Source organism: Larus michahellis, chromosome 2 (assembly GCF_964199755.1).
Source record: "Larus michahellis chromosome 2, bLarMic1.1, whole genome shotgun sequence".
NCBI classification, from domain to species: domain Eukaryota; kingdom Metazoa; phylum Chordata; class Aves; order Charadriiformes; family Laridae; genus Larus; species Larus michahellis.
Window position 1 is genome coordinate 158,122,223 of NC_133897.1, and position 15,910 is coordinate 158,138,132.

Genomic DNA, 15,910 nt, shown 5'->3' on the forward strand with positions numbered 1-15,910 from the left:
TGGGCAAGAAAAAAGGTTGGTTTATTTTGATTGATTGTGTATATTTGATATCTGATCAAAAAGTCCACTCAAGACAATGAGAGCATGCGTACTTTGTCACTTAAGATTGGACCAACAGGTCTTTCAAGACTCACCTGCACCTATAACCAAACCTGCCTCTTGGAGCAGCAAATTCTGAATAAGTTGAATACCTTAACATGAGCTCTTGTTCATGCAGCCTGAACTTGAACTGCCTTGAACAGCACATCATAGACCCATTCACTGACATGTACCTCACTCTTGACACTTCCTAGCACAGAGATTGTGGAAGGGATCCCTCTCTCCTAGCATTAGGTGACAACAATGTAGTTCCTACATCTGAGCGACTTATGATAGAATGGTTTGGATTGGAAGGGATCTTTAGAGACCATCTAGTCCAAACCTCCCTGCCATCAGCAGGGACATAGATTAGGTTGCTCTATCCCTGTCCAACCTGACCTTGAATGTTCCCAGGAATGGGACATCTAGCACCTCTCTGGGCAACATGTGAGAGTGTTTCACCACCCTCATTGTCAAAAATTTCTTCCTTATATCTAGTCTGAATCTCCCTTCTTTTAGTTTAAAATCATCACACCTTGTCCTATTGCAACAAGCCCTGCTAAAAAGTTTGTCCCCGTCTTTCTTATAAGCCCTCTTTAAGTAATGAAAGGCCACAATAAGGTCTCCCCGGAGCCTTCTCTTTTCCAGGCTGAACAACCCCAACTCTCTCAGCCTGTCTTCACAGGAGACATGCTCCAGTCCTCTGATCATTTTTGTGGCCCTCCTCTAGACCTGGTCCAACGGGTTTCATGTCCTTCCTGTGCTGAGGACTCCAGAGCTGGACACAGTACTCCAGGTGGGGTCTCACAAGAGCTGAGTAGAGGGGCAGAATAACCTCCCTCGACCTGTTGGTCACATTTCTTTTTATGTAGCCCAGGATGCAGTTGGCTTTCTGGGCTGCAAGCGCACATTGCTGGCTTGTATCTAAATTTTCGTCAACCAATATCCTCAAGCCCTTGTCTGCAGGGCTGCTCTCAATTCACTCATGATCCTTCATGTACTGATACTGAGGCTTGCTCTGACCCACGTGCAGAACCTTGCACTTGGCCTTGTTGAACCTCATGAGGTTTACATGGGCCCACTCCTCAAGCCTGTCCAGGTCCCTCGGGATGGCGTTCCTTCTCTCAAGCCTATCAAGTGTACTTTCTAGCCTTTTATCAGGAGATATGTCAATACGGTCAGTCAAGTTCACATGGCCAAACATAGTCGTCTCCTTGCAGTGTGCGTTAATTGCATTGACTAATTCTCTGTTCACTATGAAAGCAGCCTGGGGTGACTTGTGCAGATGTAGATGCCTTCACTTGAGACACCTACAATTAGTCGTATATACCCCTCATGTAAAATGAAGCCACAAGTATTCAGTGCCAAGCCAGAGCCAGCAGTATTGATTGAAAGTGTATGAGAGATAAGGTTTGCTGTGCTTTCACTTGCTCTTGACTCACTTGACAGTAGAGGCACAGATGGAGAATCTTTCCCTCCATTTCAGACGCTCTGCATAGGCTTTAGTTCACAGAATTCAGTTTGCAGAGTCTGTTTTTCTTTGAATGAAAAAAACTGTTTTGTGGAATAACTTACAGTACAAGGGTGCCTCAGAATCCCAGTTAAACTCTGTGAATGGATGTGCAGGTTTGAGGACTTTGTTTTGCAGGAATGCAAACTTCACTAGCAGCTTAATTCAGAAGTTCATTTGAGTGGTTTCTACATTGTAAGTTTATTCAGGATTAGTTTGTTAAGATTTAGCTACGAAACAAGAAAGATTACATGTATATTGCAAACTCTGATTGAGAATGAAGTAGAAATGTTTCATGTGGTAGGTCCTCCTTGTCGTCTCACTTTATTTTGACAACGTTATGAGATTTAGCACCCTAAGTTTGTGCCCAGGTATTTTTAAAGCTGTGTTTAAATCAAACATTAACTTACTTTCGGCAACATGTTCTTGCAATTTTTCAGTAAGTCATGGATGTTTCCTAGAAGATTGAGGTGTTTGGTATCTGGTGCTCATTTAAATTAAAATATTGTTGCTGTATCTTTCTTTTCCACCATGAGGGGGTTTCTCTACTTGTCTGTAAACAGGTAGCTTGGGTCCTGTACATTGGGACTCACTGCTTTTCTTCATTGTGTTTATTTTTCACAGCACTCTAAAACTGCTGCAGAAAATTCTACATTGTGAGGCAGAGTGTGCCACCCACTTATAGGGAAAAATCCCAGTCTAGAAATGCAGATGAAAACTTTTCATTGAAGAGTTAAACGGAGCCAAGCAGAAAATCTCTGTGCTTTCTGCTTTATTGCATGCGGAGGTTGGACACACTATCATTTTGTTAATGCCGCTATTTAGACAGATCTTGTTGGATGTACTTGAAGCACTAAGTATCTTGATTCACAGATATTTTCTAAGCAAGGCTATTTCTGTGACATTGAGTTGAACTTGAATCTGGAAGTGTCAAATGAAGTATTTTGCTGTTTTCTATCTAGCTGGCTGCAATTTATCTATATGAAATCTGATCTGATCATCTAAGGACCCTAACTGGAGCAAATGAAATGTTTTATCACCAGGAACTACTCGAGATGACTTTCCAGAAGGTGTAAAAGGCTGCTATGATGAGCTGTCCTCCTTGTACTTGCGGAGAGATATTTTTGCTGCAGAGAGTCTGCAGTATTAGGGTGCATGTCCGTCTTCTCTTTGTCTGTCCAGCCCTATGCATTTCTGCTAGGAGATGAAAGCTCCTCATTGCATCTATGATCTTATTTTGGCCCCATCCAGCAGCTCCCAACCACTTCAGACTCTGAAGCAGAGTAAGCTATGATCAGTTGACAGAATACTGCTGCCCTTTTTGGCTCTGTCAAGAAGAGGACAGAGCTGGCTCTGAGCCTCCAAACTCCTTCCTGGCTTATTACCAAGATTTCTCAGAAGCTGCTGCAAGTTGTCCTGCATCTCACTATTCCCTTACTCTTACTTGACTCATATTTTGGCCTGACATCCAAAACCAATTTTGTCAAATCTTCTTTATTTCAGCTCAAAACCCATTCCCCAGCTCCTTTGTCCCCCTGTCTTTTCCTAACCAGCTAACCAGCTTGCTCAGGAGAGGTTTGGGCACGGTTCCCAGCTGGAGATGGTGGTGTTATCTCACTGCCTCTCCTCTGTCGGTGAGTGGGCACAAGGGAGGTCACAGTCTCCTGTCATTAGCCTGGGATCCAGCTGTGCCTTTGCTGTCTGCCCCCACATTGCCTCCTGAGTGTGACACCCACAATACAGCCTAAACTAAGGTCCTGGGGGGCTGGGAAAGGAAGTACCTACGGTTGGTATCTAAACCTCCAAATTTTGCTCATTCTCTCTTTTTTCTCAGGAAGAGCAATTTTAAAGTTCTGAGGAGAGTCAGTCTTCCTGGCCACTCCTTTCGCTGTTGCTTCATGTCTGAGCTCTGGCAAATGGAAAGCAGATTAAAATGATAGTCCCCATCACGTGCTCCCCTTGGAAGTAGGCTGATTACCTCAATCCCATCCCCAGCACTGGAGAAGGGCCTCAGTCATGACTTCAGGTGAGAGGAGAACAGCTTCAAACCTGCCTTCATGATGCTAAGCTCAATGAAAACAACATTAAACCACAAGACAGAGTAAGGTTCAAGTTGCTTCTCAGCTGGAAACTCTGGAGAAACAGTAAACACAAAGCCTGCCGCTGCCAGGGGCTTGTTTGTTTGTGTTTTTCTTAAACGAAGCTGTTCTTCGGAACGGTGCCCTGCCCTCGCCATCACGCAATGGTAGCCTTAACCACAGCCCCTGTTGTGATAAAAACAGTGCCCGGAGAGGGGCAGGATGTGGCAGTCACCCGTACATTCAACAGCGTGTTTTTAAACATCAATAAATAGATACTTTTTTGGGGGAAAGGAGTGTGAACAAGCGTCATGCACAATGCCTTCTCTCGAGGGCAGGCAGCTGCTCCTGGCTTCAGCGGCCCGCTGCAGACACAGCACGGGTGAAATTGTAGCAGCCTGCTTTGGCAGCGGTGGGCAGGTGTTTCTGCCTCCCAGGCCTTTGTGTGTTTCCCACAAAGCATCTTGCTTATTTAAGAGACCGAGGCTGTCAAGTTCATGCTATGTTCCTGCCTCCTCTCGAAGTTCCCAGCTCTGTGTGGGGTGAAAATTTCACCTCTCTCTAAAAGGCAGTTGCTGGGATCCAGGACACACTTTCATGGCAGCATTTCAAAGTTCCCATTAGGTATGAGACCCAGGGGCTTCTTCTGAGGTTAGCAAGATCCCCCAAAATAGTTTTCTTCACCTCTAACATCAGGAAAGAGCAATAACTTTTTTTTAACCTTATCCCAGATGTCTCTATGCCAGAAAATAAAGTTAATTTTCTTTCTGACATTCCTGTGTGTCACACCCTCATTACAACATCCTTCTACAGGAGCATTCCTGTGCGTGAGAAAGAGAAAAGTGAATCTGAAGTGACTTTACTTGGTCTAACTCTGGTCAAAATTTCTGCCAGCAGTTACTCCCACGCATAGCCATTGCTCATAGGTAGATATGAAACTAGAATTAAGGTTTATCTTCTTTCAAAAGAAGCTTAAAACGTCAGAATCAAAAGACTGTGGGTAAGAGAGGAACACGGTGTGTGCTGGTGAGTTTGCTTAAATCACCTGTCAACAGCAGAAATCATTTCTATGCCAGGCACATAAAGACCTTTCGTAAACTGTTCCAGTGATTAATACACTGAAGAACATGTCAGTCGCAGCTCGAGCCGTCGCAGTGTTATAGCCACTGGAGGGGCTATCATCTCAGCTGATCATCTTAAGGGATATTTCTCAACTCTGCTTTCCAAAGGGGTGGGTTTACACCAGCCTCCTGCCTCGTGCACTCCTACCAGAGCACCCGGCCGCCTGCGCGTAGAGGTATGCTCGCTCTCTCTGCGGGAGGGAAGCCTCTAGCACAAGCTGCAGTGCCAGCCCCTCGGCATGTTAAATAAACGTGGCTGGAGTTTCACAGATTTTCTGTCATTTTTGTCAGTCTGAGACTTCAAACAATGGCTGTGATGAATGCTGAATTTTAAAACAGGGTTGTGCTTTCATTCCAAATTTATCATCTTAGGAAGTTTGAAAGACATGCTCTGTACTCTTGGTAGGAAAAGTCAACACTCACAATTTGGTGGAGATACTATGCGCCTTTGCTGAAATAAATACTGGAAGCAGAAAGCCAGGCGTTCTTTACCAATGCTTGGAAGCTGGGTATGTTTTACCCTTGAAAACGTGACTATTAGATACGTCAAGGGTCTAGCTCAAACGTAGAAGTATACGATGACACAAAATGTTCGAGACTGAGCAGTCTCCTTTAGAGGTGATATTTTTCCAAGATGCTATTTTCAGGCTGCACAAGGAGCAGGAATCTCACATGCAGTGTGGAGAAAGCTGCCCCTTTAAAAATTCAGCCTCATGATGCTGCTCATCATGTGAAAGTTTCAGCTGAATGCTAATGAGGAAAATCTGTTTTCAGTTAAGCCAATGTAAACTCAGGGAAATTTAAGCGGGATTGGTGAAGTCACTTCAGATTTGCACCATAGCATGAGTTTGATTGGAACATTTGCTTTCATGTAACTTCTGCGGCTTTATTCCGTTCATTATATATGACCATAATTTACGGAGGTTCCACATGCACATGCAAGTTAAGACAATTTGGTTTCTTTTATTAAGCTATGAGTCTGTTTTATAATCAAAGTAAATCAAGCTCATTTGCACACCAAAAAATCTTGGTGTGGATTTCTGTCTGTGGGAGTGGAGACAAAGTATCTTGCTTGCTGACTCTAGCCAAACTATGCATTTAGCTTACCCAGTCAATTTTCATGGTGACTCAGTGCAATTCATTTGCTCTAGTGAGATATGCAAATGCCAATTTTTGAGAGCTGTATTCAAATTTAATTCTTACCAACACATGTATGAATATGAAGGACTTCAGCAATGTTACCCTGGAGTGACGCCATGGTAATTAAGAAGTGAATATGGCTTGACACAGGGGAGAGGAGAAGCCACAAAGTAAATCACATCACGAAGCTGTAAATTTCCACGTTAGCTTTGTCCTGGCTGTGACTTAGCACACTCTGACTATCTGACCATCCCAGAGCAAAAGCGCCAAGTGAAGATGTCTCCTTCAGTGCCACTTGGCCTCCTCCCCCCAAAGTCTGAGTTCTGACATGCATGACAGGCAGCCTGAGGTCCTATCTCATCTCTGACCCTTTAAATGCTGCCCTGACAAAAGGCACAAACAAACCCCTGTTCTTTCGACTCCACTGCATGAGCTGAAGCACAAGAGCTCCGAGTTAGTTGCAGACTCATTGTGTGGTTCTGGCCTGTGTTTCACAGCATTAAGTTATTCCTTAAAGGATGGATTCTTTGCTAGGAATAGTAGGAATTTCATTGCTGAGGAGGCAGGTCCATCTGACTTAGAAGAAGGGAGACAGCCTGCATCCTTATAACTCCTCCACGCATAGGGAAAAGCCGTGCCCTGCTTGCCATGTGCTGCGTTCTGTTTACCTGACCCTGCCCACTGCACCCAGACCTGCCCCGTGTATCTCCCAGATGGGAAGGAGTGGAGCAATCCTGTCTCTCCCCACAGCAGTAGGGTGAAGTGCTCCTGGCTCTAAAGAGCTTGGTTGGAGTTATCTGATCCATGTGGGCAGAACCACAATTGCATTTGTGAACACAGCGTAGAAAAAAAATCTCATGGAGGTGTCTGAAATCACTTCTTTAGTGACACATTATCCTAGATAAAGTTTTAGGAATTGGCAAGCTCTCTGTAGACCTGGTGTCAGATTGCTATCATGTCAAGGATGTTCATACAGAGGTCTTGTGCTTTTTTCCAGGCTCTGAGGTCTGCAGTACCTTCTTCATCTGAAACTTTGGTCCCTGCTGGTCTCTGGGTCCCCGTAAGGAATAACTCTTGGCACAGAGGCCTCTCTGGGGCTGTCTGTCCTACTTCTGTGTGCAGAAGTGGGTTTGAAATAGGTTTTCGTTCCTTTCCCCTTTGTGATTAATATTATGGAACCTTCACTGTAGAAAATGTCCGTCCTCTTCCCAGGATAGCAAGGAGAGGTTAAGAGACAACCATATTCAAATGTTAGAGACAGCAGAGAGTTTTTTATTAGTGAGGCCTTTTCACTCCTTGGGTACTCTCCTGAGTGGGGTCAACGTCTGACCATTGATGCAGATTGCATCTCAAAAAGCAATTTACTAATGGAAAGGCATCTTTCCACAAAAATCATTCAACGATAGCACTGTCTATCAGAAAAATGAATATGTGAACAGATAAAAATGAAGCACCATAAATAAAACATGCACCATCTTATTTCAGCTTGCCACAGGTCAGCCTAAAAGAGTTGACAGCTCTTGGAAAGGCTTTGCAAAACATTTCAGCATTAAACAACTGTAGCTTCGACTCCTAAATGCCTTTGTTTATCTGGGCCAACATCCAGAACTCATACAAAATAATTATCTACCAACACACAGACTGTTTTCATGCAATCCCTAGACATACACATAGCTGTATCAGATCCTTATTACCCCTCTTAGAACTGTCCTGTAGAGATGACTGTTGCCTTTGAACAAGGTTAATGAATGCTTGATCCTGAAGCTAATGGCAACTCCATTCTTGAGCTAGGATTTTTCAGATAAGACACCCTATTTTATTACTGAGAAACAGGTCAGAGGAAGGTAGTTACAAATTCTGAAAACTTGACATTGCCCCACTGACTCTTCCCTTTAGAGTAAATATTTTTTAAGTGGATGATGGAACGATGTATCAGAATTCATTGCATACGCTGCTTCCACATATTCCTTCTACACTGGATCTAATATGTCTGTATAATAACAATAGTCCATACTGAGTAGCTCATAACCCCTTCCAAATCTTTGTGACTAATATTCTGCAGGGGAAGAATTATACACTGGGACCCTTGCATTTTTCCCTTGTTTTTTTAACTTACTATTTGGAAAAACTGAGGACTTTTCAATGCCCATCGGATAAGATGTTCCTCATGCCTAACACTCTACCCTGCATCTTGCTTTTGTGCTTTTTTGTGCAGCCACGCAGCACTTCAGGGATGACATGTGAAGTGCTTACAGAATAGATGGAGCTGTGTACACAGCACAGAGGGGTCTGGAAACCATCTTCAAAGATAAAGACAGTGCAGCACAGCGTGTATACCACTGGAGAAGGATCTAGGAGACCTGGCTTTTATTCTTGGCTCTGCCACAGACCTCCCATGTGACTTTAGGCAGAGAAGTTACTTCACTTATCAGCCTCTGTCTATTCCATTTAGGCTGTAAATTGGTTTAAGAACTCTGATACTTAGCACAGTACTTAAAATGATGTGTCACCTTTTCAGATGGGCCCTCTCTACATGGCATCACTAATAGAAATCTCTTAGGGGTCCATAGTCATGCTGATTGCTCATTCCTTGAATTTAATACACCATTATCATTATAATCATTATTACTGCTAAATTTTAGACTTAGATTTTCTTTAGAGATATTGTTCCATTTTCATTGCTTTTTACTCAGGAAAAAGTTCCCTTTTGAAAACTGCCACTTATCATCAGGAAGACACCAACTGGCCTGGGCGAAGAAGGTATGCCACCTGAACCTATCATCACTACTGAATTCCCCAACAAATAAACGCTATAGCTACACTATTGTTGCAAAAAACCTAATGCAAATATGAAATAAGAAATACAGCCAACTGCGGCATACTGTGTAGTAAACACAAGCGTCAATATAACTTTGGGATGTTATAATTTTCTGTTAAGGGAAAGAGCATGGCTAAGTCCTGCCATGCATTTAATTTCACACACATACAAATGACATGCTGGGCAGAAGAAAGACATATCTGAATCATGTGAGAAAAATTTTAGAAGCCCAGCTAATTGCCAAGACAATTAAAACAGGGGGAAAACAGGTCAGAACTAGTCTGAGCTACTATTTGTTCAAACTATCTAAAGGCAGGTTTAAGAAGAGAATAAGCTACCTTCAGGGCAAGGGCAGGATGGATTTAGGTGTGCTCAGAATGCGTGTCATTCTCTGTAAAAGAAATCACTAATAGGGCTATAGATAATAATGAGCCAAATCCTTGGCCTGGATTTCAAGGCACACATGAATACACAGGGATGGAGAGAGCCTTTGAATTTCATTTCTCACTTTCCCTTCTGTGAGTGCTGTGGAGGTTCCTACAGATGTTTCATTCAGATGGATAAACATTAATACCATGGGGAAGCTCTGTCTCAGGCATAAGACTTTCAAGATACAGCCTCAGTGTGCAAATGAGGTAGAGTTATAGACTCCTATTAGGATGGGATTTGTGACCATCTCATATGGGTTCTACTTGGCGGCTAGGCAATCTAACCCCTTTCCTGACATGATTTTCATGCAGTCAAGTAACAGGGCAACGTACTGAGATGGCTGTTGAGGTCACATTCAAGAAGGACTTGCAGGATTTGACCCAGGAACAATGAGAAACATGCCACCAAATGGACAGAATACGAAGCAGACACCGATATCGGCATTTTTATTCTGTTACAACTTTCTCCCACCTCGAAAGCTTCAAAAAGTTTGCAGTGATTTTGTAGAAACTGGCATGACTTGTGTCAGTGTAAGATTTGTGTCAAAACCACATAATGTTTGTGGTATTTTCTATTTGAATAGAAACCTCATGAAATGTAATTTTAAGAGTAAGTCTGAATTTTTCAGAGCTCATTCAAAATTTAAATTTAGAAACAAATGTCCAAAGCTCCAGCTTGTGGGTTATTTATTCAGGTTTTGCTCAGGTAGAGCCCCACTGCTGTAAATGCTGTCACATGGCAGTTACACCAACGTAGATCAGAATGAGATAAAGACACAGGCATGAAACCTGGAGGTATTCTCAAGATCTCAGTGTGATCTATCTCAGTCTCAGTTAAATGTATATCAAAGATGCATCTAATGGATCTTTAGTAATAATGCATTCCAAAACCTCCATTGTCTAAAAAGGAAGCTCCCTGATTTATCATGCTGAGAGGTGGACTGTCTTTATAGATCTTGAAAATGAGAATGCTTCTCTCAACAGTAGTGTTTACCAGCCTTTACCGACAGTATGAAGAATACGTCTTTCCAAAGGCAGTCATTTTCCTATTTAGGTGTGGTTGAAATCAACCAAGACACCCAAGCTTGCTGTATCACATGAGTACTTGGGAAAAGAATTTACTGCACACTATACACAAAAGACATAGAAGTCATCAATTTTACAGCTTAAAAACATAAATAACAATTGTAGAAATGATCTTAAATTATGTGGGATAGTAAAAAGCAATCTAACATACTCCCGATTTATTCCTGTGATTATCATCTTAACTGATGATAATCTTTAGTTCTCTTGTTCACTGACTTTTGCAGCTTTTGAATGCAAAAGTCAACTGATTATGATGCTATGACAGGAGGGAAGAATGAGATAAACAAATCAGATACATTTTTGCACAGGATTACAAAGTTAGTTTCCATCACTGAGAAGGTACAGCATATTATTCCTTTAAGTTTGCATACATACTCAAGATTTACTTGTTCCTAAATTATCAAATGGTAAGGATAGAGCACTTCAACCAAATGAAACAGCTCAATCCATCAGACCAAGCCATGGTCCATACAGAGGGTAGACTTTTTAACTTGTTTTGTAGGGAGAAATCTTGATGATACCTAATGAATATTATTTATCCTAGTAAAATTAATACTATGACGAGATGCGGCGGGTGGCTATAAGTATGGGTTGGGGATGAGCATGAGGATTGTGAAGAGCTATTTATGCTAAAAGAAATACTGGTATCAGAATAAGTTCATGTTATCCTTAAACGCATTAAGGATAGAAATGAGAAAATGTTTTCTAAACTTCAGTGTAGTAAGATTCTGGAACTGTCTTTTATCAGGAGGGATCAATTAAAACCATAGTGACCTTGTGAAAGGTGCTGTATTGTTTTGTAGAAGTCCCCTCAAGTATGATTGCACCTGAAGAACAAAAAGATGTCCTTCCAGTCCTTCTCCTAGAAGAATTTTGGTTCAGCACCTCCATGTTGCTACTTGGAAACAAGTCTTTGAAAATGTGGCTGGGGATGTAAGTCCCCACATAAAGCAGATGGGTGCTAATTTTGAATACTCAGGGTTTTTTCACTGAAGTAAACTTAAAGGTCTTGATAGAGAGAAGCATAGACTTGCAAGAAAATAATTCCTTTGCAGACTTGTTGTGATTTTATTTTATAAAAGCTTATATAATGTCCTTTCTCCTAACCTTTTGGCTAATTTAATTTTGAATTCTTTATTAGGAAGTGAAGAATGATATTGAATATGAAAAAAGGACAGATTCTCATGAAGAATCTGTTTCATGTTTGAAAACAAGCTCATTCACTTGACTGGAACTGAGCAGTCATGAAGTTTTGGTTGCTGGACAGTGTTTTTGGGTCACTGATGTTCAAATGACCCAAAACTTTGATTTGGTGTGCCAAACTTGTGTAACATTAGAATCAGTGAAGCTCTTCTTGTTTCCAGGCTGGTCTAAATCTGAGACGAGAGGCTGATTTAACTTGCACTGTATGTTAAATGTAAAGTGACATAATTTGAAGAGAGTGGAGATTTGACTTGTGTTCTGTTTTTTATTAGAAAAATCCCATTTTCTAGAACTGATGGAGCTACACGCAAAGGTAACACTGATAAATGTTTCAATATGAAAACATTTATGAAAAAAGTGGTAGCTGTGTCATTTTATTTCAAAATTTCCAACTGTCATTGACACAAAGAGGAATTTCCAGTGGAAAACATTAGAAAGGTCTATATTCCAGTCATGGCTTAGAATAATCATAATAAAGAAAAATATTTCCAATTTTTTTAGAATACAAAAATATTATTTCTGACACAGCTTAGTAGAAATAACACATTTTTCTAATGTCAGTTAATTAGAAATAGGATGTAAATAGGATCTAAATTCAAATCATAGATATACAGATTGTTTTTTAGAAAATAGAAATTACCCAACAGTTCTGCCAGGTAAGTAATGGTCTATGATGTTATTAGATGACACATTTAAGTTCGGTGAAATGTCCTGGGATGATATCAGAAGGGGCTGTCTGCGAAAATGCGGTCTGTAGCTCAGAGAGTGTGAACAGCTGATGATGATAAAGACTGACATTTCAACAATATTTATGTCCTCTGTGTGCATGGGAGAGAAAAAGAAAGAGAGTAGTAATAAGGGGCCAGGTTATTCCCTATACAGGAAAAACCTGCTTAAAGGACAGGAAATTCCTAGGGGTTTCCATTCACAAAGGTTTCTTCAAAGTTATCTCACTGTGGGCAACAGGTTTTGTTGCTCTATTGAAATTCCTATGGGTTCAACCTGCTAAAGCAAGAGATGTGTATACAACTCCAAATTCCCTTCCAATACCCTTTCCTGCTTCGCTATCTTCCCCTGTTAGCAACACAACATAAGCAAAGCTTACGTTCCTATAGGCTGGCTTTTTGCATCTGCAGTATTTTCAGATCCTTTCTTACATCTAAAGTAGGTCCAGGCATTTCAGTTGTGTCCTAAGAACTTATGTTCTTAGATACGATGAAGTGGGCATTTTTCAGCTGGGGAATCAGAAGTCTGTGTCTTCTTCAGCTAGGTAGGGAAGAGGAATTCAACCAACAGAATGCAATTTATCTGTCTTCTCTGTATTTTATCCTGAGCATACTGACAAAAGTGAAATCCAAGGAATGAAGAAGTAAACGAGTTCGGTATTAACCCTGGTTTCCTAAAGAAGCAAGGCTCATAGGATCTTGCTCTCTGTTTTAGAGGCCCCACTGTGTCCCCCAGATTTGTCAGCACGTTAGCAATCTGAGAGTGGTATGTTCCTACAGGATGAATAGAAATGTGAGGACGTAGAAGAGAGCCTATTGACATGACAGCTAAGGAAAATGCTGCAACATTAACTCCTCTGGCAAAAGTTTCAGTCTGAGCTCACACTGCCAAGAACCCCTGAGGATCCATATGACCATGGCACAAATTCATAGTAAAGCCAACCTTATTTGGTTCAGTGCTCACAGACTTAATTGTACGCTTATAGAAAAACTTGCACACGATCCCCAGATGCCTACGTCTTCCAAAGCCCTTGGTGTAGGTCTCAGCCCTTTTCCAACAGATCCAAAGGAAATTTTTACCACTAAGTTCAACAGAAGCCTTGTGAGACAGAGGTTATAATAACAGACAATTGTGTTGCAAACACCGTGAGCTTGTGAAATAATTAAATCAGACATATTTTGAACAACCTGGTGTGATTTGTGCTTGTGCTGCAGAAGGTTTTCCAACCTAAGAATGAGGTGGTAGATTCACAAATGTTATTTGTATGGGCAAGGAATGGCTTATATTTTCTAAAACCTTGTTTATCTTCACATTCCACTTCTTAAATGGCTTTCTCTTTGCTCGGTTGTTAACCTACAGGACCAGCTATTAACAAATGGTAAATTAAAGACAACACCAACAAAAGGTCAGGAGTATAGTCTCCCAGAGCTATTTCATATCCAATCCAGAGACTTCCTCTTGCTCCATTTACTCGGAGGAATTAAGAGCAGGTGAAGGTAGGGTTGTGTGCAACTGATAACATCAAGAACACACCTGAAAATGAAGTAGTGAATGAGTAGTTTTGGCCTGATTGCCCTCAGTCTGCTGAGTATTGACCTGTTTTATCTGAAGTAAACCTGAAAAGAACCATTTCAAGCTAAGGAAGAACAACATTATGGAAATGCCAAGTTACTTATTGCTATTATTATCGTGTGGCAAATTGGAACGTGGAGAGCAAAAACATGGAGTAGAAATATCCAACAATAGTTTCAGGTTGTCCTCTGTTGCCTTCTGTTAATCAGCTACAGCCGTTCGCTTCCTTCTGGTTAGTGCACTGTATTGTTTGTGTACTGTAAACAGATTGCAAATCACACTTTGTTGTGTTGTGTGTAAGTCTGGAAGGCTCCCAATGAGTCTGAGAAATAATCCGGCTAATTCTAAGTAATTGCTTAAAGAAAACAATCATCGGATCTGTTTCTTCTTTTTAAGATGGTTTCCATTCTGTTAAACCAGTAAATTTTGATGTAAATGAATGAACATAAAGGTCTAGTATGCAAATTTCATCACCTTCTTCCTCTTTTTTTTTTTTTTCAGAAGATTGAAATATATTGAGGAAAACACCATTTAAAATGTTCTTAAGGGCCATTTTGAGACATTTCACCCTGACCAAAGCTAAGCTCTGGTTGCTCCCACAGAGAAGGTACCATCTCACATTCACAGTGCTATATACAGATAGTGGGGTTGAAGGATAAATTAAACCCCCAATGTAAGCTAGTCTGTTCATGAAGGGAGTTTAGTTTTAGAGAAAACACAAAACTTTTTTGTTACTAGGTAGTGTACAACCGACATTTTTTCTTTTCATACTCATTTTCGTTAAGTGACAGACAGATAACTTATAAATAACTGTAACATGAGAATACCCATTGAATGAGTGTGCAAAATGTGAAGAGGCAAAATTTTCCAGTGTCAGAAACCTACATTGTTGTCATTCCTCAGTTCAGAAGCACATACAAAGAAAGGGCAAATTAGGTTTGACATTGCATTCAAACTGCAAATCCTGTTTGACTTTGCCTTGGTAATTTCTTCTTTTCCAATATGTGCATTAGCCCCTGCTTCAAATGACTGTTAGACTATCTCCACGTGTTGAAATAGTCCCTTTACTTTCTAGCAAATATTTTGACTGCGCTGCTTTTTAAAGTGAAAACATGAACACAGCACGGATGATTACATTTTATCTGGTGATCATTTAATGTTACAGTCCAAGTTGAAGGCAGTCAGTACCAGTCTGTAACACGTGCTACTCAAACTTATCAGTCTGACAAGCAAAACATCCTTTATTTCTCATACAAACAAGTGAAGACTATGAGAACAACAAATACAAAATGTTAAGGACTGTAGAAATGTCAAATATTGATCAGGAAAAGTCTCCGTGTACTTTAAGTACAAAGAGTTCCCCAACTTGTCTTTTTTTCTTGTCTGATGGAGGGAGGGGAAGGAAAGCAAGTGTACATTATAAAGAAAAGAGTAAACACAACTTTTATGGTTTAAGTGATGTAAGTAAAGAAGGCAGCTAGTAAAACATCCTAACTTTCAGATGCCTAGGGAGATTATTGCCAGCATAAATGTCCTTGGTGTACAAAACAATCCTAACTCTGTTTAAGTCTCTGTCTTTCCATGTTTTGAATGTTTCCACATGCCAACCTGATTTTTTGTCTGTTTTGCACAATGTTGCTTTCATCAGACAACCTCTTTTATAGTTTAGAAATGCCTTCACAAAAGTATTCATTAAAGCCTCTTTGTGCAGGGCATGTTGCTTCTTTGTTTAGATTTTAATTTACCAAAGATTTTTCTATCGAGACTACCTCAGATCCTCTCAAAGTTTTCCTTCCTTGAGCGAATACACTGTCTGATTCAGGCAACTGAAACAGTGTATGGAGTCTAGAAGGCAGTGAATTATTGTCCTTTAACCACCCTCAAGGATGGAGGTAAGGCTGGGTTTAGCCCCTGGGTACACGGCACCCTGTATGGCGCATTTTGAACAGTATCACGCTCTCCTGTGAGAAAGAAACAGTGTGGAGAAAAAGAGGGTCCGGGGATTTCTTAGCTGGAAAATCCAGCAGGGATGATCACACATGGAGACATCAGCTCTGCCGCAGCAAGTCTCTGAGCTGCAGATTACTGAATGCTGGAACACGTACAGGGAAGTATTTCTGGAGGATTTCTGCTTTTTATATTCTTACTGA